The 22526-nt window shown below is 39.5% G+C and overlaps 1 long non-coding RNA gene across 5 annotated transcripts; it reads left to right on the top strand.

Moving 5' to 3' along the window:
- Positions 1-22: 22 nt before the first annotated feature.
- LOC113612330 (uncharacterized) lies at positions 23-22526 on the top strand. 5 transcript variants are annotated; one of them, XR_003429825.1, is made up of 5 exons: positions 23-145; positions 2976-3065; positions 3310-3444; positions 14304-15661; positions 17922-22526. It is a non-coding gene; the product is annotated as an uncharacterized LOC113612330 (long non-coding RNA). The 5 variants fall into 5 exon arrangements; XR_003429823.1 differs by lacking the exon at positions 2976-3065; XR_003429824.1 differs by lacking the exon at positions 23-145 and having other exon boundaries at positions 153-3041.

Raw genomic sequence — 22526 nt, 5'->3', positions numbered from 1 at the left:
CACGGGCCCAGCCGCTCCACGGCATGTGGGATCTTCCCAGACCGGGGCACGAACCCGTGTCCCCTGCATCAGCAGGCGGACTCTCAACCACTGCGCCACCAGGGAAGCCCAATCATTGTGGTTTTTAAGCACAATTTAAAAGCAGGTAGTGTAAGTCCTCCAAATTTTTTCTTCTTTTTCAGGTTATTTTTACTATTCTTAATCTTTCGTGTTTTCATATACATATAAAATCAGCTTGTTAATTTCTACTACAAGCCTCATGGAATTTTGATTGGGATTGCACTGAATTTGTAGATCAATTAGGGAAGAACGGATACTTTAGCAATATTAATTTTTCCCATCCCTAAATGTGTTATATGGTTTAAGTTTCTTATTTAATAACTTTTTGCAGTACGTAGTAGTTTTCAGAATACAAGTCCTACCTATCTTTTCTTATATTTATTTTTGAATATTTTATGTTATTCCTTCAATAGTAAATGAATTGCTTTTAAATTTCATTTTTTAATAATTTGCTGGTATAATTTTGAAATATAATTAAACTTTGTGTATTGACCTTAATTCCTGTGACTTTGCTAAATTCACTTTTCAGTTCTAGTAGTTTTCGGGGTAGATTCCTTAGAATGTTTTATATATACAGTCATGTCAACTGCAAAAAAGACTGTTTTGCTTCTTTCTTTTAAATTTTTATACCTTTATTTCTTGCTTACATTGTTGTGCTAGAAAGGGCTTCCACTATTCTGCTGAATAGACATGGAGACAGTGGGTACCTTGTTCCTGAACTAAGAAGCATTCAATATTTCACCAATAAGTATGCCATTAACTCTTCTTTCTTCATATATTCCCATTATCAGGTTGATGAAATTCCTTTCTTTTCCTAGTGTTTTGAGAGGTTTTTTTTATGAATGGTGTGACATTTTTTGACATTTTCAAAAATGTTTTTGCATCAATTGAGATTTTATTTTCTCTTTGATTCTGTTAATGTAATGAATTAGAACTATTGATTTCATAACGTAAAACCAACCTTTAATCCTGGCATAAGCTCCATTTATTAATAACATTTATCCTTTTCATATAATGCTGAATTTGATTTGTTAATATTTTCTTGAGGACTTTGTATATTTATTCATGTAGGATATTAGTCTATAATTTTCTTTTCTTGTAATGTCTTTGTCAGGTTGTAATAACAGGGTTATGCTGGCCTCATTAAACTACTTGAAAAGCATTTCCTTCTATTTTCTCAAAGAGTTTGTATAACACTGGTATTAGTTTTGTGCTTAAACCTTTCATAGAATTTGTGAGTAAAGCCGTCTGGGCCGGGGTTTTCTTTGTTGAAAGGTTTTTAATTATGAATTTAATTTTGAAAATGGATATAAAGCTCTTTGAATTTTTCTATTTCTTCCTGTGCTAATTTTGGGAAGATGTGCTTTTCAGGGAATTTGTCCACTTGCTCTAAGTTGTTGAAATTATAGGCATAAAGTCATTAATGTTTTTGTCTTCTTGGAGAATTGAATCCCTTTTCATCTTGTAATAAGCCTATCACTGGTAATATTTTTTGTCTGAAGCCTACCTTGATATTAATAAAGCAACTTCAGCTTTCTTTTGAGTAGTGTCTGCATGGAATATCTTTTTTCATTCTTTTACTTTTAATCTAGTTATCTCTTTATATCTAAAGTGGTATTCTTGTAGGCAGCATATAGTGGGCCTTGCTTTTTATCTAATCTAACAATCTATCTTTGAATTAGTGTGGCTTACATTTAATGTGATTATTGATATGGTTGAATTAAAATCTACCATCTAACCAGCTCTTTTCTGTTTCTTCCCTTTGTCCTTTGTTTCTTTTTTCCTTTCTTTTTGCTTCCTTTTTGATTAATTGAGCATTTTCATGATTCAATGTTATTTCCACTATTGAATTATCATGCACACCTCTTTTGAAAAAAATTTAGTACTTTTGGGGTTTACCATGTACCTGTTATTTAATTGAAGTCCACTTTCACATAATATCCTGTCATGTCTAGTACAAAGAAAATATATCCCCAATTTCTCCCTCTCATTCTTCTTCTATTCTTGCCACATACTGACTCCTACATATGCTGTAAATACACAATACTACTATTTTTGCTTTAGGTAGTTATCTTTCAGAGCAATTAAAAATAATAAAAAGTAAATTTTGAACTTCGCTTACCTTTAGTTATTCCATTTACAGTGCTCTTAATTTTTTTGTGTAGATTCAAGCTTCTGTCTGCTATTATATTCCTTCTGTCTGAGGAACTTTCTTCAATATTACTTATAGCATGGGTCTACTGGCAATGAATTCGCTCAGGTTTGGTTTTTGGTTTTGGTTCAGGAAAGTCTTTATTTCTTGTTCCTTTTTGAAAGACATTTTTGCTGGGTATAGGATTCTGACTTGACAGGTTTTTGTTGTTGTTCAGCTGCAGAGACCTCATTCCTTATCTTCTGTCTTGTGTAGTTTCTGGAGAAGTCTACTGTAACTCTTATCTTTAATTTTTATTCCTCTGTATGGTATGTGTCTTTTTTCACTGGCTGCCTTCATAATTTCCTTTGCCTTTGGTTTTCAGCAGCTTGTATATAATATGCCTATGGTGTGGGAGTACTTTTGGTAGGGTAGCACTTATCCTGCTTGGTGTTCTTTGAATGTCTTGGAACTGTTGTTTCATATCTGTCATTCATTTTGGAATATTCTCGTGTATTATTTCTCCTTATTTTTTCTTCCTGGGATGCCAATTACACACAGGTTAGACCTTTTGTTATTATATCGTATCTCTTGGATGCTCTGTTGTGTTTTTCCACCCACTCTCTATCCTTCCCCACTGTTCTGCAATCCATGCCAGAATTGTTATAAATCCAGTTTCCACAGATGTGAGGGTCTGACTGAAGAAACTTCATTGCTGTTCTCCTCTTACTCTCCAAATCCTTGTGGGTTTATCCCTTTAAAAGATTGTTTTCTGCCATTTTAGTGGTCTTGGGAAGGAGTGAAAGGAGATGCACATAGTCAATCTACCATCTTTACCTGGAAGTCAAGTGTGAGTTTCGTTATTTAAATTAAGGTTAGTGGTGGTAAGGAACTAAATTTCCTATTATCTTTGAAATAAATCAATCTATTATATCATATTTTCTAATTTTAAAGGACTTTTACATTCTGCAAAATAAAAGAATCACAAATAATAATAGCTAACATTTATTATACACTTATCATGTGTTAAGTGTTGTAAATGCTGCTACTGTATTAACTAATTTCATTCTCACAACAGCTTTATAATATAGACATCCTTATTTTTTTCATTTTTACAGATGAAGATAAACTGAGGCACAGAAGATTAAGTAATTTTTCCAAAGATTCAGAAATAGAAAATGACAGAACTTGGCTCCTTAACCACTATATGTATTCTGACTACCTCCAACAAATTGGAAGATGGTGGCTTTTAGGTAATACCTTTGTTTTTGGTCTCTGCAGTCCTTCGTGTACTACTGTTACCTCTCCAAGAGTCTTAATCTATGAATCAGTAAGAACATATTCAGTGCCTGTTATGCGACCAGAATTGTTTTGTTCACTGCGGAGGTATAAAGAAATGCAGCAAAAAAAAAAACAAACAAAAAAGAAATACAGCAGGGCTGCTTCCTTCAGGGAGTTTACATCTCTCTAAGAGAAGGCCCCCACTAGTCTGAAAATAAGCTTAATGGTACAAAGTAGTACCATCATTCAGGAAGGTGAAAGCTTGATTTGATCTGGGTGCTCAGAAACCATGAAAAACTCATTAAAAACACTGATGGTTATTCAAGAGTATACTTAGCTTCTGGCTTACCCATGCTGCCTTTCACTTCTCCCTTTACCTCTTGTTTTTGCAGCCTAATTTTAGCTACTGTACTTTATAAATATTTTTTCCGCAGAGCAAATTGAGAGGATCGTTTATAAGCTCAAAAGATCTTTGTAAAAGTGTAAAGTGGGAAGAGTCTCAAATTCTTGGTCACAGTGATACATAGATATAGATATACCTTTTATTCCAACTATCTTCTTTCTCTGTCAAGATGGATAACTGAGAGTGAACATGTATTAACGTTAGGTGTTCTCTAGTATTTCTGGAATGGCTGTGAGTAAACAAAGGGTTGATAGATGCAATATTATCTTTAGATTGGCTAGCACAGGGACTGACTCCTAATAGATACCTAACAAATATTTATTGTTTCATGGATTGAATGAATGAAATTAAATCCTAAGGTGAATCTTTTTTAGACAATGAGGAAAATCCTCATGAGTTTGTATTTTAATTTGAAGGAGTTTTCCTAATTCAATGCACATCAACATGTCTTAGGGAGAAAGTTGTTGTAGTTGATTCATTATCCTTACCTGGAAGCTCTTCAGGATTAAGGGACGGGATTAACTCATAGCTTATGACCACTCCCTCCCTGGGGCAGTACCTAGAATTTGTTGGATGGAAAGTTGAATCATTTGACAGTATCTGGTTTGAGGCTGAAGGAAGTCTAAGTGCTCTATAACCACCTATCCCAACAGTAGGTTCTACACAAAACAGTAACAATAGAAAAAATTTTCAGGAAAAACTTGGTCATGTAGTAGTCAGACCATGTACTTTTTTTTTGGTGTTTTTATTTTTTTAATTTTTTTCAATTATTGGAGATTATATATATATTTTATATCTTTATTGGAGTATAATTGCTTTACAATGTTGTGTTAGTTTCTGCTGTACAACAAATTGAATCAGCTATATGTATACATATATCCCCATATCCCCTCCCTCTTGAACCTCCCTCCCACCCTCCCTATCCCACCCCTCTAGGTGGTCACAAAGCATCGAGCTGATCTCCCTGTGCTATGTGGCTGCTTCCCACTAGCTATCCATTTTACATTTGGTAGTGTATATATGTCAATGCTACTCTCTCACTTCGTCCCAGCTTCCCCTTCCCCACTGTATCCTCAAGTCCCTTCTCTATGTCTGCATCTTTATTCCTGCCCTGCCACTAGGTTCATCAGTACCATTTTTTTAGATTCCATATATATGTGTTAGCATACGGTATTTGTTTTTCTCTTTCTGACTTAATTCACTCTGTATGACAGGTCCGTCCACCTCACTACAAATAACTCAATTTCGTTCCTTTTTATGACTGAGTAATATTCCATTGTATATATGTGCCACATCTTCTTTATCCATTCATCTGTCGATTGGCATTTTGGTTGCTTCCAGGTCCTGGCTATTGTAAATAGAGCTGCAATGAACATTGTGGTGCATGCATCTTTCTGAATTATGGTTTTCTCAGGCTAAATGCCCAGTAGTGGGATTGCTGGATCATATGGTTGTTCTATTTTTAGTTTTGTAAGGAACCTCCATACTGTTCTCCATAATGGCTGTATCAATTTACATTCTCACCGACAGTGCAGGAGGGTTCCCTTTTCTCCACACCCTCTCCAGCATTGTTTCTAGATTTTTTGATGATGGCCATTCTGACTGGTGTGAGGTGATACCTCATTGTAGTTTTGATTTGCATTTCTCTAATGATTAGTGATGTTGAGCATCCTTTCATGTGTTTGCTGGCAATCTGTATATCTTCTTTGGAGAAATGTCTATTTAGGTCTTCTGCCCATTTTTGGATTGGGTTGTTTGTTTTTTTGATATTGAGCTGCATGAGCTGCTTCTATATTTTGAAGATTAATCCTTTATCCATTGCTTCATTTGCAAATATTTTCTCCCATTCTGAGGGTTGTCTTTTCGTCTTGTTTATGGTTTCCTTTGCTGTGCAAAAGCTTTTAAGTTTCATTAGGTCCCATTTGGTAGTTTTTGTTTTTATTTCTGTTTCTCTAGGAGGTGGGTCAAAAAGCATCTTGCTGTGATTTATGTCATAGAGTGTTCTGCCTACGTTTTCCTCTAAGAGTTTTATAGTCAGACCATGTACTTTGAAACCAAGCAGACCTAGAGTCTAGTCCCATCTCTGCCACTTAGGAGCTAGCCGTGTGACCTCAGGAAGTTGTTTAACCTCTCCAAGTCTCAATTTCCCAATCTTTCAGTTTGGAGCAGTAACAGTATTTCATATGTTTGTTGTGAGGATTGAATAAGATACTCCACACTGTGAACAACTACAGGAAGTGCTCAACAAATGGTAGATAAATAGTTATTATTCTACAGAGATTTCAGGAGTTGAGGCTGTGGCCATTTTGATCTGTAAAGAATCTTGACAAAAGTGGGGAAATCTAAAACAGAGATATCTATATGCTTCCTGTGTTTGTCTTTTCTTGCTTCAGGAATTTTGAGTGGTGTTTGTTTGACTATATGAGTGTGTGGAAAGAGGTGCGATAGGACAGGAGCTAGAAATTCTTTCTACTTTTAGAGAAATGCCCTCTACCAAGGATTTATGCTAACAGGACCCCATAGGCCCACCCTGTCAGCTGAGGATGAAAACAGCCAGAGACAATGGAATATGACACAGTAATGCGTTCTCATTTGTCAGGTGTCAGCTTGCCGATATGGTCTAAGGATATGGTGTTCAGTAATTCCTAGAAATTGGTAATAATGATACCATTTACACAGCAGCTCCTCTGGCAGTTTTCAAAGCACTTCCACATACACCATCTGATGTAATTTCCACCACAATGCTATGAGGAACCTGAAATAAATATTATCATTCCCATTTTATAGATGAGTAAATACATTCTGAGGAGCAAAATGACCATGCCCAAGGTCACATAGCTGCTCAGTAATCAACCTCAGACTTGAACCTGAGTTCTCACTCTGGGATCATTATTTTTTTTCCATCAAACAAACAGCTTGTTTGTTCTACATAATCCATCTCGTATTTTGAATATTAAGTGTGCTTGCACCCATGCTAGACCCTTAAGAATTTGTGTTTATAAGATCATTTAGTAATCAGTAGCAGCAGCTAACCTTGTGTATCTTTTTCGTCCAACAAAGAACAAAGTTGGTCATCCTGATACACAGGTCTTTAATGATGTCAATAAAAGAAACAGCCCACCCTTTGGTTAAAAGACTCTGAGCCTAGGGCTTCCCTGGTGGAGCAGTGGTTGAGAGTCCGCCTGCCGATGCAGGGGACATGGGTTCGTGCCCTGGTCCGGGAAGATCCCACGTGCCGCGGAGCGGCTGGGCCCGTGAGCCATGGCCGCTGAGCCTGCGCGTCCGGAGCCTGTGCTCCGCAAAGGGAGAGGCCACAACAGTGAGAGGCCCGCGTACTGCAAAAAAACAAAACAAAAAAAAGACTCTGAGCCCTCAAGGACCACTGGTTGTCCAGAGGAAGCCATGGTTATTCTGGTGAAGCACAAGGCCACGGTCGTTTTGATCAGTCACTCAATGGAGGGTCCAAAGCTTAAGCAGAATAAACTCAGGACAGACAGCACTGGAAATCTAGGAGTGTAACCTCACCAGCAGATGAGGTAGTGATGGATGACTCCGGATTATGGAGTCCTTTTCATCTCTCAATTTATATTCTGAGTTGTTACCTAGAATAAATCCTACTGTTTCTAATTAATGCACTCGTTGTCTTTATTTTGAATGGAAAAGGGAAAAAATGTGTTTATACCCCTGCTAGCAGCATACGAAGTATGCCTAAAGTGGAATATCTTTCTCCATCATGAATAACATTAATCTTTGCAGTTCTCCAAAGTAACTAATTGCTGTATAGTTGAATTCCTGTTTCTATGGATGGGTGAGTTTCCAGGTGACAATTTGTTGCAGGAAGAATTCTCTCCAGAACCATTCTTAAGATTATTGTCAAATTCCTTAATCAAGAATGAGAATCCAGGGAATTCCGTGGCAGTCCTGTGGTTAGGAATCCGCACTGTCACTGCCAAGGGCCTGGGTTCAATCCCTGGTCGGGGAACTAAGATCCCACAAGCTGTGCAGCGTGGCCAAAAAAAAGAAAAAAGAAGAAGCCAAACTGGTTAGGCTAAATACACAGACAACCAGTTGGCAACAGGCTGAGCTCATCCTTCCTGGATTCTTAATTGTCAGAGAGAATTGATGGATAAAGCTACAGAGGGCTTGTCATCCATTACAAATCTTCGAGTGGGAGGGGAGCCGCCACGCCACAGTTTTCTTCTATCCTGAGCCTGTCTTGTGTTTTTCCAAGTTCGTGAGTATGAGATGCCTGCACACACCCATGCCCTCTGATGAGATGATGACGGTAATAGTGAACCTGAGGATGCCACACCACTGTGCCATATTCTCAAAAGAACCCAGTTTTGTTCCAACAACAATTTTCAGTGAAAAGAATCATCACATTTTGCATATTCCCTTACAAGGACTTGGAGAGATTACATCCCTTGTTCAAGGTCACACAATTATTAAATGGCAAAGTAGGAATTTGAGCCTGGGTCTGTCTGCCCCCAACCCCAGGCTTTCCAGCATCAGCCTCATTGTCTCTACCGTGATAATGGCTTCCCTGTGGTAACTGTTAGAAGCTGGAAAATGTGGGCCTGAGAGAACTTTTAAATATGAAATAACTCTTTGCCTACTGAGATTCTTATTTTTAAAAACCCAGAGGAAATTATATTAATATATTTATTTAACATTTATGTACAATATTTACATTTACAAAATGCTTTATAGTATAACAGAATGGGCAGAAGTATTTATTGGGGCATATAATTTGCCTTTCTTTCATATTCATTTATTCCTTTGATTTATATCAAATGTTCTCCACTTGGTCTTCTGAGATCATGTACAATGGTAACAAATTTAAAATAAGATTAATAAAAGATTATTTTATATCACTCCTAGGGAAAACCGAGCAGGGCCATGCCATTCTCTGTTCTTGATAAATGTTATGCAAAAGCGCATAATATCGTCCCCAGCATACTGTCTGTAGCACCAGCTATGCTTGTTCATGGTACTTTGAAACTCTTATTCCTCATTGATTTTGTGGTATTCATTTCTGCCCTTCAGCTGGTCGGGGTGCTCCACATTTTGGATAATAAACTGCTGTGCGCAGCATCTGAAGAGGCTGCACTCTGGCCTTTCTTCATTGATCACCAAGCCAGAAGCCTCTGCAGAGTTTTCTCGCTGATGATTCCCTCTGCCTGGACATCTTTCTTCCACTGATGGTCCCATAACTGCTACCTTCCTTCCCTCGGGCCTGAAATCAAACAGCACCTTCCCCAAGAGGCCTGCGTTGATCTCAGATCCCAAAGAATCACACCCCCATCAGTGTATCCTGGCATGCTCTTTTATTTTCTCTTTAGCACATAAGACTATTAAGAGCCCTAGAATTCCAGCGTTTGGGAAGAATAGATAAAAATATATATATTGATAAGCTAATATTTTGTCACTTTAAGTTGCTATGATCTGCTTTAAAATTAATCTTTTAAGGAATCTCTTTAATGCAAAGTACTCTCAAGGTTTGGAATACACTCCTTGTCTTTTTAGACTCAGATCGTTATTCTGGAGGGCATGCCAATATATGGCTAGGGGCAAATGCCCAGGTTTGGTTACCTTACAGGTTCTAAATCTAAATAACTTGTGTGTATAATCAGTAGATTAAAACTCTACTCTCAGAAAAAATGTTTTTCTCATCCTTGTATATGTGTGTGTGAAAATTTACTTTTTTCTTTAAAGGATTGAAGGTAGAGTGCCTAACTAAACTGTGGTTTAGAAGGACAAGTATAGAGGTCTGCCCTGGGAAGGAGGGTTGGGGGACGGGCAGATTAGGTATGCGGTTCTCCACCCCGGCTGTACGTTATTAATAATGATCTATCCTACCAACCGGGACCAATCAAATCAGGACCTTGGAGGGTGCGCCCAGGCACTAGTGTTTTGTGTACTGTGCCAGGCGAGCTGGCCAGGGGTGAGAGCCACGGGATCAGCAGGCTGCTGTAGTCCAGTCTTGAGAAAAGGGAGTTACCAGGGTAGTTGTTGTCAGCCCTGCCTTCCCCACGCCTGCCAGTTAGAGGCGCCTGATTCTCATCCAGCTCTGGCCGAACCTGGAAAGAACCTAGGATCCCCCTCTCTGCTGGTGGTTTCCGGAACTGGTCTTGCTATCTTCAACAGTGTTCAAAGAGCCTAGAGCTGCCACCACGGCACCCTCTCCTCCGTTCTGGTCCCCTGTTTCGATTTCCCTTTTTTTTCTTCCCCGCCACACTACCTGGCTTGCGGGGTCTTAGGCCTTAGCTCCCCAGCCAGAGATTACACCCCAGGCCTCGGCAGTGAAAGCTCGCAGTCCTAACCACTGGACCGCCAGGGAATTGCCCTGTTTCAGTTTCCTGATTGGTTTCCAGCTGCCCTCCTGAACCCTCAGCCCAGACCTTTTCCGGCTCCTCTGTGCCTGGCTACTCTTTGCTTAGCTCCTACTGGCTTCCTTTTCATGGACTCAGGGCCTTATTCCCTCTGTCCAAGCCGCCAGCTGGGGTCTGGCTTCCAACAGATTGAACCACCCAGAATCACAGTGGAGGCTCCCTCCTGACTCATCCCAGCCTGGCAAACTCAGAAGCTGCCAAAGCCCCAGTGGGACAATCTCCTTGAACATGGCCCCTCAACATGGCCTTTGAATTCCTGGAGAAATAAACTCCACGCCCTTAGCAGGGGGCTGTGCAAAGCTATGTGCAAGGGGGCCTGAACACAGGGAGGGGTGAAAAATGGGGGCCAGTTAATGCAGTCAGCCAACCACAGATGGGAAGCAAATAAGGGAGATATGGACTGAGCATTTCTGGGGAAGAAGCAAAAATTGTGTGAACATCAGCTCTACAGGGAGTGTAATTTGATCTGAGGTGAAAATAGGTGACAAAATGACAATTGTGATCACGTTGCCATGAAGCATCCGAAAGTTCGGCAACTTGGATGTGAGTCGAGAAAGGTATATGAATTATTTAGACAAGCTAATAATGGCAACTTGAGTGCTGCTCACAAGCGTGAACCAGGGGAGAGAACGGGCTTGGATGGGATCCTGGCAAACACTGGGGGGTCCGCCATGCAAAGCTCCTTCCTCCCAGGAAAGGAACGGGGGAGTCAGGGCTAGAGCGACTGCAGTGTGGTTCTTGGGAGCCTCTGTGGACTCGGTTGTACGACGTACACCCAGTTCATCCCTTTGCTTCTGTCACAGCAGCCTCAACTCTCTGAATTTCCTCTCCTCCAGGCACCTGGGTGGATTATACCTCCCTGCCCCTTTGAAATACGAGAGGAGGTGTCATACGTCACTTCCTTGTGGAAGTCATGAAGAGCCACCACTGTATTTTTTTGGTGTTCTCTTTTCCTGTGACAATGAATTGTCAACCTTGCATTGAGATGGTGGCATCAAAAAACGGTAGTCTTGGGTCCCTGGGTGACTAAATTAAGCACAGCCACCTGCTGACTCACAGTGGACAAATAGCATGAAAGAGACATAAACCTTTACTGTGTTAAGCCACGGAGCATCAGAGGTTGTTATTACTGCAGCAGAGCCTAGCCTATCCTGACTACTGCAAGGACTTTCCCCATGAACGTGCCCCTGTTAACTCTCTAGAACTTTTGCTTACCCTCCAGCCTGGTAGAGTAGAAGGAACCAGTTTTTATCACTGAGAGGGGGAAGAAGTTTCTGGCATTACCCTTCTGTGTTCCTGTAAGGTGGATGGACTCAGGGAATGGAAGAGAACTAATGTTTGTTGATTTCCTACTCTGCACCAGGCACCATGCTGGTGCTGTGCATGCAGCCAGTCTTTAGAACAGTATGGTTAAAGGATTTTGATTTTTATGTTATTGATAAGGAAGAAGAGCTCAAAAGAGGTTAACTTGCTCGTCTGTAAATCTAGCTAGGAGATGACAGAGCCAGGAGAAGAACTGAAGTCCATCTGACTACAAAACCTATGTTCTTTTCTTGTAAAATAAATATACAAGTAATGAGCTTTTAACCCCTGATAGCCTGTTAGTGTTTTTCTCCAGACCATAATCTCTTTGGAATAATCTTTAGTTAGATCAAGCTATTATTCCAAGCTATTATTCTTAGAATTATTTTCTTCTTTTATTTCACTCAGATTTGTTTTTACTGATCTTTGACACCTGAGGTGCTACAAATCTACATGTTTGTTTAAACTCCAACCAAACGCACTCATGTTTAATTTGGAATATCATCACCAGGATGTCTGGAAATTCTTCTACCGCGGCTACGGGTTTTTTAAAAATGTGAGTTTTGCCCTTTCTGGCAAGGATCTTGGAGGAGGGAAATAGAATGAGATGAGATGTGGAGGGAGAAGGTTTATTTGTAAAGAGGAGAGCATGAAGGCTGTACGCAGTTACCAGAGGCCCTTTAGTACATGGGCTCTTTTCAGCTATCTCTCCGTGACGCTTAGAAATGTGTGATCCATCTACTCCAGGAGATCCCTGGTGACTCCCGCTGGGCCTCACCAAAATAAGATGAAATCTCGATGCAAACCCACGACTCACCCTCTGATTCCCTTGGCTTTCAGAGCGCAGCCAAGCTGCCCCATTCAGAGTTCGGCAGAGGGCATGCCTTGGCCTGTGTTCTCCAACTCATGACATGACTTCAGGATGGAGGGCCAGGATTTTTCTCAAGTGTAACAATATTAATTATCAAGTCACTTTAACACACGTGTGATGTATGTGTGCATTTATTTCACAGGAATAGTATAAAGATTAAATACTTAATGAATCCATTTTTCATATCAAGGATATATTTGCCCTGTGCCTAACTATATCTCTCCCTTCTGTTTCTCATGAGAAATATAGCTATCTTTATTATGTAATCAGTAATATATCATTCCTTCTAAGCAGGATCTAATTTTAGCAACAAGATGAATGGCCCGGGAATGTATTCCACTGCCCTCTGCAGAAAGGAATATATATCAGACCTGCTCAGGTGTGTGTCACTTCTTTATATTGGGAGCTTTCAAGCTCCCCAAGTGGCAGCCTGGGTTTTTCTGGCTGACAGCCCCAAGTTCTCCGTTATGGCTGCACAGACAGCATTAGGAAACGGCCATGTGTGAACAATAACCAGGCTTGCTCGCTCCAGCCAATGAGGGATGTGGCTCTCCTGGGCCTAGGATTATTGCACCAGCTAGAAAATGAACAGTTGGGGCTTTAATTTATTTATGTGCAGGATCTGTTTGTATAGGACCATCCTCAACTTCCTACCCACCACCTCCCATTTTTTCCCCTGATGCCTTTAAGCAGTGAAATTTCTTTAAAATGCAGGAATAATTCCAGTTTGACTAGCAGCATGAGGAATTAGTTTTTCTTGAGCTTTCAAGGAGAAAATGATCATTTTCTTTCATGCTGCCTGTGAGTTTTATAGCTTCTTCTGCCCATTCATAGCACCTTGTATCTTGATAACATTTTAATTTTGAAGCTATTTTGAATTCATTTTTGAATTGATCCGTAGGAGAATCAAAGCAATACCTTATCTACATTTCAGATGTGAAAACTGAGGCTCAGAGAGGGTTAGTGATTTGTTCAGGTTTGGGGACATGGCCAACTAAAAAGGAAAACTCCATATCACACGGTTGCCTATGCTTAATTTTTAATGATCTCTATATAAGATGGAAGATAAAAGTTAGAGGTGTTTGCTTTTGCAACAGTTGTATATGTGAAAATCTGAAATTCTTTGTGCAACTTCTGTATTTGCTGATTCTAAGATGTACTTTTCTCTCATACTTGTGTCCCCAAAACTGGGATACAGCTGATAATCAATGGAGAATCTTAATCTAATTGGTACTGTTTTTCCTTTCTTAGTGGTTGCAGCAGATTGACACTTAAAGTACCCCAAATCTTCACCCATCTCTGTCTCCATGTCCTTCGCAAAGATGTCACTTTGCAACTCTCCCATCAATCAAATCTATTTCCCTAAGCCTGGAAAATGGGTGGGTCTTATCTTTATTTGTTCTTGTAGAGGGCACGTTGGTGCCCACCCATTCCCCTTGGCCCTTACTGCCTCCGCCTGCCTGACTTCCACAGGCACCTGCATTCTTTGCTTGAGGCTGTCTTTGCCTACTGTGATGGCTTAAAATATGTTCACAGTCTTTGACATGCCTCCCTCCTCTCCTCTTGAATGTGGGCCATGTTTCATGACTTGTCTCGCTCCTCTCAAATGGAAGGTTGGAGAGATAGTGTGACTTTCAATAGGAGGTTATAAAAGCACTGTGGCTTCACCCTCACGGATCACTCACTTTGCGGTAAGCCCTATACCTTGTCCTGAGGACATTCAAGGGGTCAAAGGAATTGAGACCTCCGGCTAAAAGCCAGCCCTGACTGGCCAGCCATGTGAGTGGATCATGTTAGAAACAGATCCTCCAGCCACAGTCCAGCCTTTAGATAATGAAAGTCTTTCCGATTTCTTAACTGCAGCCTCATGAGGAAACAGAAGCCAGAACCCACCAGCTAAGCTATTCCAAAATCTCTGACCCTCACAAATAATGTGAGATAATAAATATTTATGGTTGTATTAAGCCACTAAGTGTTGGGATAATTCATTGCACATCAGTATATAACTAAATATATAAACTTATCCATGTGGCAAGCTGGAAAGTTTGGTGGATTACATTTTGGAAGCATCCCTCAACCAATGACATGCAGTAGTTTGTATAAATACCACAGCTTCCTCATGCCTTGTAGATCACTGAACTCTCAGAGTTTCCCCAGGGGAAACTCCATTTGCCTGGGATAGTAACTGGATTGATAACACCCTTTATTGACTACTTTCCCTCCCCTAACTTCTTCATGTCCCTACTGGTGTTTCCTTCACCTCCCATATTAATTACTTGTTCTTAAATCCTTGTCTCAATACCTCCTTTTTTGGGGGAGGAAGGATGCAAACTAGGTCAATTCCACATAACCAGTTGCCAGATCCTGTGTATTTTTAATTTGAAATTATATTTCCATGGTTGCAGTTCAATAGCGCCAACCTGACCTAATGCAAAAAAAAAAGCTAAAAGGAACCCTCCCACTTCACACATATATGAATGTTGGTGAAAATATACCCCCTCCTCAATTTTTAATACAATTTAAAACTCAAAACTAGGGGAAAAAAATCCTCAAGTGCCAAACACAAAGAGAATACTCAAAGTTACAGTGATAAGAGGGAGGTGAAATAAAAATGCTCACATGTGAATCAGGAGGAGAGAGAGACCTTAGCAGCTGAAGCTTTGAGGCTCTGTGAGCAGGATTATGTAGGTCTGAGCTCCATGAGACCATAATCAGGAACCAGGCTACCTGCATAAAGCCAGGGGTCCTGAAGAGATTATCTAGTATCCTCTGAATCTGGAACTAGAGAAAACTTCTGCTAGCCTAGGGGAATTGCAGGAAAGTGTCTAATTTTCTTGGGGCTGTGAAAGTAATAGGAATCACCAAAAAAAAAAAAAAAAAAAGGGAAATTTGTTCCACAAGTTGTATGAGGCCTGAATTCTGATTACTCATGTACTATGGGGACCCCAAACTAAGAAATTATCCTAAAATCTTGTCCAGAATTGGTAAGGGTAAAAATGCTCCAAAAGGATGTTTTAGGGCACATGAAAATTCTGTGGCCTCCCCTTTCAATCTCATCTCTTTAAGGAAGAGTTTATGGAAAGAAAAAAAGAGAAATGAAAAAAAAGAAATCATAGAAGAAAGCCAACCACAATGCAATGGAGCCAGCAGATGAACAAATGGGAGAACTTGTACTTCAAGAACTGGAAATAATAGAACAACAATCTAAAAAAGACTTTAAAGTAAGTAAAAACAAAAAACATTTCAAGACATGGAGAAAGGAATAGTAGTCACAAACCAAGAATAAAACTATTTGAAAAAGGGCAGATTTTGGGAAAAAATTGAAATTTTTTTTGAAAAATTTCAAAAAATTGAAATTGAAAAAATTGTAATTGAAATAAAAAACTTAATAGACCAGTTGGACTGTAAGGTAGAGATGGCCGATGAGAGGTTAAGTGAATTGGAAGACACATTGCAAGAAATCACCCAGAATATAACACACAAAGAGATGAAAAATATGAAAGTTGATCAAATGAGCAAGTCCTACCTATGTCTATTAAGAGTTCCAAATAGAAAAAAAAGGGAGTTAGAAGCAAATAGATAGTAGTCAATAATTTCCATTATCTAAGACATGAGTTTTTAAAGAAGCACACCTGGCCTCATGCAGTATAATTAAAAACAAACCTACTTTTAAACACTAGTTCAACTGCAAAGTATCAACCTTAAAAACTACCAGAGAAAAACACAAATGTACCTACAAATGAATGACATTTAGACTGAGGGCATACTTCTCAAAGCAAAAATAGCTGGCAGAACATGGCTGTTGTGTTATAAATGTAGTTACAAATGCACAGGAATAATGCATTTAAATTGCTGAGAGAAAAACTGTCTTTCCAGAATGAAAGTAAAATAAAGTCAATTTCAGACACAAATGACTATTTTGACCAGTAGTACTCTGGCATGTTGTACATGAAGATTTACTTTGGCAAGAAAGAATATTACCTTGAAAAGAAAAAGTGGGATGCAAGAAGTATTTTTAAAATGGATAAATATGTTGGTAAATATAAACAAACACTTGATAATACAAATTAAAATGCCTATGTGTTTAAAAATAAGGGAAAAATAAATTTGTAAGTATAAAACCGTGGAACATGGGGGAGCAGATCAGAGTTAAAACATGTTATTTAGAAGGAGGTAAGTGATATTGATTAATTCTAGACTTCATTTTAGGTGTGAACATGAATATAAGGGTAGCCATAACAGAACAGAAATGGAATGCATAATTTGCATACAAGTAGAAGAAAAATATGAACTGGAATGCTGTCCACCAAATCATGATAGTAGTTTCCTCTTGGGAGAGAGAAGAGGCGATGGCCACCAGGAGGGGCTGGGGCAGGGGGTAAAGGAAACGTCAACTTTATCTGAAATGGTCTACATTTTTAAAACATTTAGAAACAAGCCTTTTTGTCCCCTTTGCCTCTGGGATATGTTCAGGATTTTTCCTGATATTCAAGGTCCCTCATAACCTGCCTCTATTTTTCAGCCAGCTTAGCTCCCTCTCCACCTCTCAACACATATTTTCTATTTCCATCAGGCCAGTCTCCCCATTTTTTTATAATCCTTGGCTTATTTTAGGATTCATATCTCTGTTGTCCAAATCCTGCCTGTCCTTAAACACCCTTCTTCCTATCACCCAATATTGACAACAGCAAATAGGACTGTCTGTAGCACATAATACATAATTACATTCTGTTTAGCTCTCTCTTGTTTGTACATAACTATCTTACATTTATGTTTTCTATTTCCTTTTAATTGCTTTCTTTTATTCAGTATTTAATGTAAAAGATTATAGAATCTCAGAGGTCAAGAACTGTGGTGTTTATGATACCCTGCCCTGAAATCCCTCATGGCGTGTTCTACAGCTAAACACGTTGTAAAGAATGTATTTGTTAAATTGAAAGCAGTCCCTCTGATGGAAAGGCAATAAGAAAAGAAAATGAACAAGCAAGTTTTGATCATTCTTTGGTGGATAAATTGCACTGACTAAACAATAATAAAAGTCACTTATTTCAAAGTTATTGATTAATCTCAGTGATCTGGAATATATTTGAGATTGAGAAAAAGTTGGTTAAAAACATGTGCTTTGGTGTCAGACAGATCAGTTTAACCATGTGATTACTATCTTTATGACTATGAATAGGCAACCTAACTAGTTTGAGTCTTAATTTCTTCATGGGTAGAAAGGGAAAATAGTTCTTGCCTGGAAATCACCTAGCTCAGCACGTGGAACGTAGTAAAAGCACTCAGTAAACGTGACCTGGGATTATTATTACCTAAAATATGTAAACCCAAAACCATGCATGAGATAACTCAGTTCTCTCCCATCCCGCTGCCAACCCACAATAGAATTGCATTTGTCTGCCCTCTAGAAGTTAAGTGTGGCCATGCTATTTATGTTTGCCAATAAAATGTAATCATAAAGACATATTTCGTTTCCTACAGAATTTGTAAGACCTACTGAACAATTCATCACTTCACCTTCCCCTATATGGGGAAGCACATGTTGAGATGGAGCCTCTGCCAGCCTGGGTCCCTGAATGACCATGTTGAGGAGAGCTCTGCTGCAACCCAAGTGGACACATAAAATGAATGAGAAACAACCTTTTGATGTGTTAAACTCCCTGAGATTTTGGAGTTTTTTTGTTCCTGCAGCAAAACCTAGCCCATCCTGATTAATATAATGCATTAAAAGTCGTAGTTTCCCACCATCCCCCCCCAAAAAAATCTACCTAAAGCCATACTTTAGAATTCATTTGCTCTTATTTAAAGCACTTCTTTCCAACTTGTTTATGTGGTTTCCCATCTCACAGGATGTTTAGAGCAAAATATTAGAGGTGATGTCACCAGAGGTAGGCACTCACCCCAACGAGAAGGGAAAACTGTGATAAGAAGATAAGGAACTCAAAAAGCATTATGATCTGGGGCCATTTTGGATAGGTGGAATTAATGATGCTTACTAAAAAGCCTTTGAAGCCATCTCTGTATCGCAGCAACGCTTTTTCAGTTTATTACAGTTTCATTACATTTTTATCTTGCTTATTCGTTTTCTTTATTTTATCGTACATTTAGTTTTTACTACACTTTTTTTTTTTTAATGCTTACTATCTCCCAAGCATCATGCTGAACACTTTGAATGTGTAGCAGGTCACTTAACACTCTCAGCCTCTCTCAGAAGCGGCAGGTTTTTTCCCATCTCTGTGGCAGCACTCAGAGAGATTTGTAAGTGCCCGAGGTTTCTTGGTCACTATGGCAGCATCAGTTTCACGTGAACCCAGCCTGTCTGATTTCAGAGTCCTTTCACCATCGTGCCTCTCAGGCATTAGCATACCACCGTAGGATGACCCTCAACAAAGGCTAAATTATGTTTCAGGAAAGTCTGTTTTAAAAGGCTGGGAGACATGTGTAACATTTTGGACATTTTTCTATAAAAAAAAAAAAGATTCAACTTTAACAAGTGCTGGTGCTTCAAAGGCTAGAAAGCTTGGGTTATCAGGAAACGCACATGTGGGAAGCAGCTCTCTCTCTAACAATGTGAGATAAATGAGACAGTCTTGAATTTCAATGATCTTATAAATGCAACAGGAATGATAAATACAAATCTATTAAAGCGCTTTCATTTAGAACAAGGAATCTGTATTCTTTGCCCATAGAACTTTTTTTCTTTACTGCAACTTCCAAACAGAAAAAGTTGCTGGCCACGGATGAGTCACTTCCTTGGTTCTTTACAATGTGAAGAGAAAGGACCCGTGGTTGGGGGTGGGGAAGTTGGGGAGAAGGTGAATTTCTCTGCTGCTGTCCAAATGGTTGCCAGAGAGGCCCCAGTTTGCCATTTCATCTCTGTAGTTGTTTCCTTATGCGAAGGATGGCGGCTGACACCCAGGGGTCTTCGCCATAAATGAAAAGAGCAGAGGACAACCAAACTAGAAGCCCAGAGAAGTTTCCTGCATTAAGAGACATTTGGCAGACAGCGTTTCTTATAGGATAACAGCATCTCACTTCTCACTGCCAGAAGGACATCTCTGGGGCTCAACTAACCTGCTCTGGAAACCTACATTGTCCCTACTTACCACAAACAAGGTTTCACTCTCAGTGGAAATTTGATTTTTGTTTGTATTTTTGTATGACCGTTCAACAGGTAAGCAACATATTTGTCGTAGAACCGTAGCACTATTGTTTAAACATCACAGTGACAATTTCAGTTCTCTGGAGGAGCTATTAAGCACGTAGGGTCCCTTCCCTGATCTGTGTTTTTGTCCCCCGTTACTGGGGGTGCAGCGTATTCACATACCTTCAGAGGGGTTCAGAGATGCCAGAAGGGGGGTGATTGCAAATGCTTACTATCAGGCTACTTCTGACAATTCCTAATGTAATCCATACACTACACATACATTCTAGTTATACAATTTATGAGGTATAACAAGGGGAGAGAAGTGAAGCTGGGATATAATTGTGACTGATGTGAAACAGACATGTAGAATGAATGGCCTTACAACATTTTCTTTGAAGTTTGTTAAAAGCAGTAAAGTGATATTCACTATAAGTGAAACCTGCTGTTATAGATATCCACTGGCTTGGGGAACATTTTCTTTTGACTTTATTTCTTGAATTTTAATTTGCCACTTGAAGTTTTCGAAATTTTTTTTCTTTTGACGTGCAATGGAAGAGAAAGGGAATAAAAATTGTGGAGCACCTACTACGTGCTTATCCCATAGCAGGCACTTGACATCAGGGCTGACTCACAAGCCACAGTAGGGCACAGTGCCTAGGGGCCACAGGAATGTTTTGGTTTCTTTTAAAGTCAGAAGAAAACAATGATATAATAATAATCCATTATCAATTCATATAATAAAGTTAAAATTTATTATAATAATAATGAATATAACAATGAATCGCACCTGGATTATATTTGTCTTTTAATCCTTTCTTTATGGAAGAAGGGGCCCCCAAAGGCAATGTGGCAAGGGCCCACGGATTCCATAATGTGGTGGCCCTGCTTGGTAGAAATTATCACGTTTAATTCTCCTGAGTAAATCTGAAAGACTGGAAAGTGACATTTCAGAGACTTAAGAAGTTTTCCTAAGGTCCTAAAGCTAGCAAGTGGTAGAGGCAGGTCTTAAGACTATTGTCTAATTCTTTCCACTGAAGAAGAGCTTAATGTATAGGTAATTCTACATTGGAACACCTGGCATTAGGAACGAAAAATGTCACATATATTTGGTACCAAAGAAATGAATGGAAAATCAGTTCTGAGGTTGGCATGTATTTTTCCATACAATATAGGAAGATGTCTAAAAATATATGTAACCCAGATGTCCCCAAGTTTACCAGCTTCAAGGTCAATACTTCTTTTCAATGCCCAAATTATAGTTTATGCACCCACAGGAAATCCGGCCTTTGTCCTATCACTATCATCTTCCCATCTTTCTCTTGGGACCTGTGAAGACCACTTATGTGTTCCTCTAACCAGTCCTGGTTAATACTCAACGTCTCAGCAGACTGCTTCTCACCGCATTTGGGGCATCATTTTTGGGGCAGGTGGTCACAGCTCTCTCTTCACTCATTGGTGCGTGCCCCTCTCTTTATTCCCCAGAGCACAACTAGGAGAGAGCTGGGACTTCCAACCAGTTTTTACTGAAGCCTTGGGGGCATTGGTAATACAACATGAAGGGGAATGCTCGACGAATACCTAGGTCGACCAAGCATCCTAATTTGCCCAGAACTAAAGGAGTTCTCGGGAAATTTTAGTTTGAAAACTGTGTCAGTCCTGGGCAAACCTGGACAAGTTGTTCACCCTACAGATGTCTCATCTTGAACCCACAGCCCTGACTTACCTCACTTAGGGCTTCATCTTGGCTACTGGTCTATCTCCACTTGGCTAAGCTGGTTCTTCCCATCCCTGTCACCTCCAAGAATGCTCTTTCCTTAGATCCCAGACCCAACTTTTCTTGGCCTCAGAGAGAGGAAGACCTCTTTCCTCTAGGTTAAGACCAGCCTCCTTCCCTGCCCAGCCTCATTACTAACAGGAAGCCCTCTTACCTTGCTGGGAAAGACCTGTGCTCCTCCATTAGCATGTCATTAAATCCTCATGGCCTGGACAAGACAAACCCAGAAGTCCACAAGACTGTTCCCAGACTCAAAGTCATTTGGTCTTAAATGACATCATGTATGGGACCCCAAGAGTCTAATATGGGTTGTTCTGTATCAAACCCATGCAGTTTCTTGTCACAATCTCTGGGCCTGATAGAGGAATGGGAGGTTGGGTCATCCCCATAATTTGGAATCTCTTGTGAGAAATGTTTAGTTTAGAACACAGACACATCTCTGGCACATCATGAGAAAAGAGGTTTGTAACCCCTAAGCAGCACAGTTCTGTTCAAACACACCACAGATGTTACCAAGAAGAGCACTCAGCCCCTTGAGGTGAAGTGTCTGAATTTTGGTTACTCTGTGAATTCAGGACTTTAGACAAGAACAATGGGTAGGTATATGTCCTATAAACGCTGTTGACTAAAACACCTTTAAATTGGACCTCCCTGAAAAAAAGGAAAGTTCTTTTCCAACACCAATTCCAAATCCTACCCTAGAGTTCAGCAACATTTGTGACTCTCAATGATGGGTTTCCAACTTTGAAAATTTAAAACTTAGGTCTACGAAGAACCCCATTACAGGTAAGATCAGAGAGTACGTAGATACTACAAAATTTGTAACAATGCAATTAAGTGTCACATGAGTTGACAATATTTATCACAAAGCTAAGAGGCCATCTTGGGCAAACTGACCAAAAATTTAATATTTCTGAGGAGGGAAGAAAAAATGAAATGAGACAAAGGTAAGAAAGCTGATTTCAGAAGACTTTACACTGAGGTGGTAAGACTGTAGGAGGGCTTTCGCCAGACTCTGTAGCATTAACTTTACCATACTTACATTTAAAAAATCATCATTGTACCTTTTTCTATACCCTGTCATTATTACATCACCTGTTTCAGTTTTTTGACCAATGATTATATGTGTGTATGTTAAACTTGAAATTAAAAATCAAATCATCTG

The sequence above is a fragment of the Aethalodelphis obliquidens genome, unplaced genomic scaffold (assembly GCF_003676395.1).
Source record: "Aethalodelphis obliquidens isolate GAN/ISIS:26980383/991018 unplaced genomic scaffold, ASM367639v1 scaffold75, whole genome shotgun sequence".
Classification (NCBI taxonomy): domain Eukaryota; kingdom Metazoa; phylum Chordata; class Mammalia; order Artiodactyla; family Delphinidae; genus Aethalodelphis; species Aethalodelphis obliquidens.
This window is presented reverse-complemented; position numbering and strand designations above follow the sequence as displayed.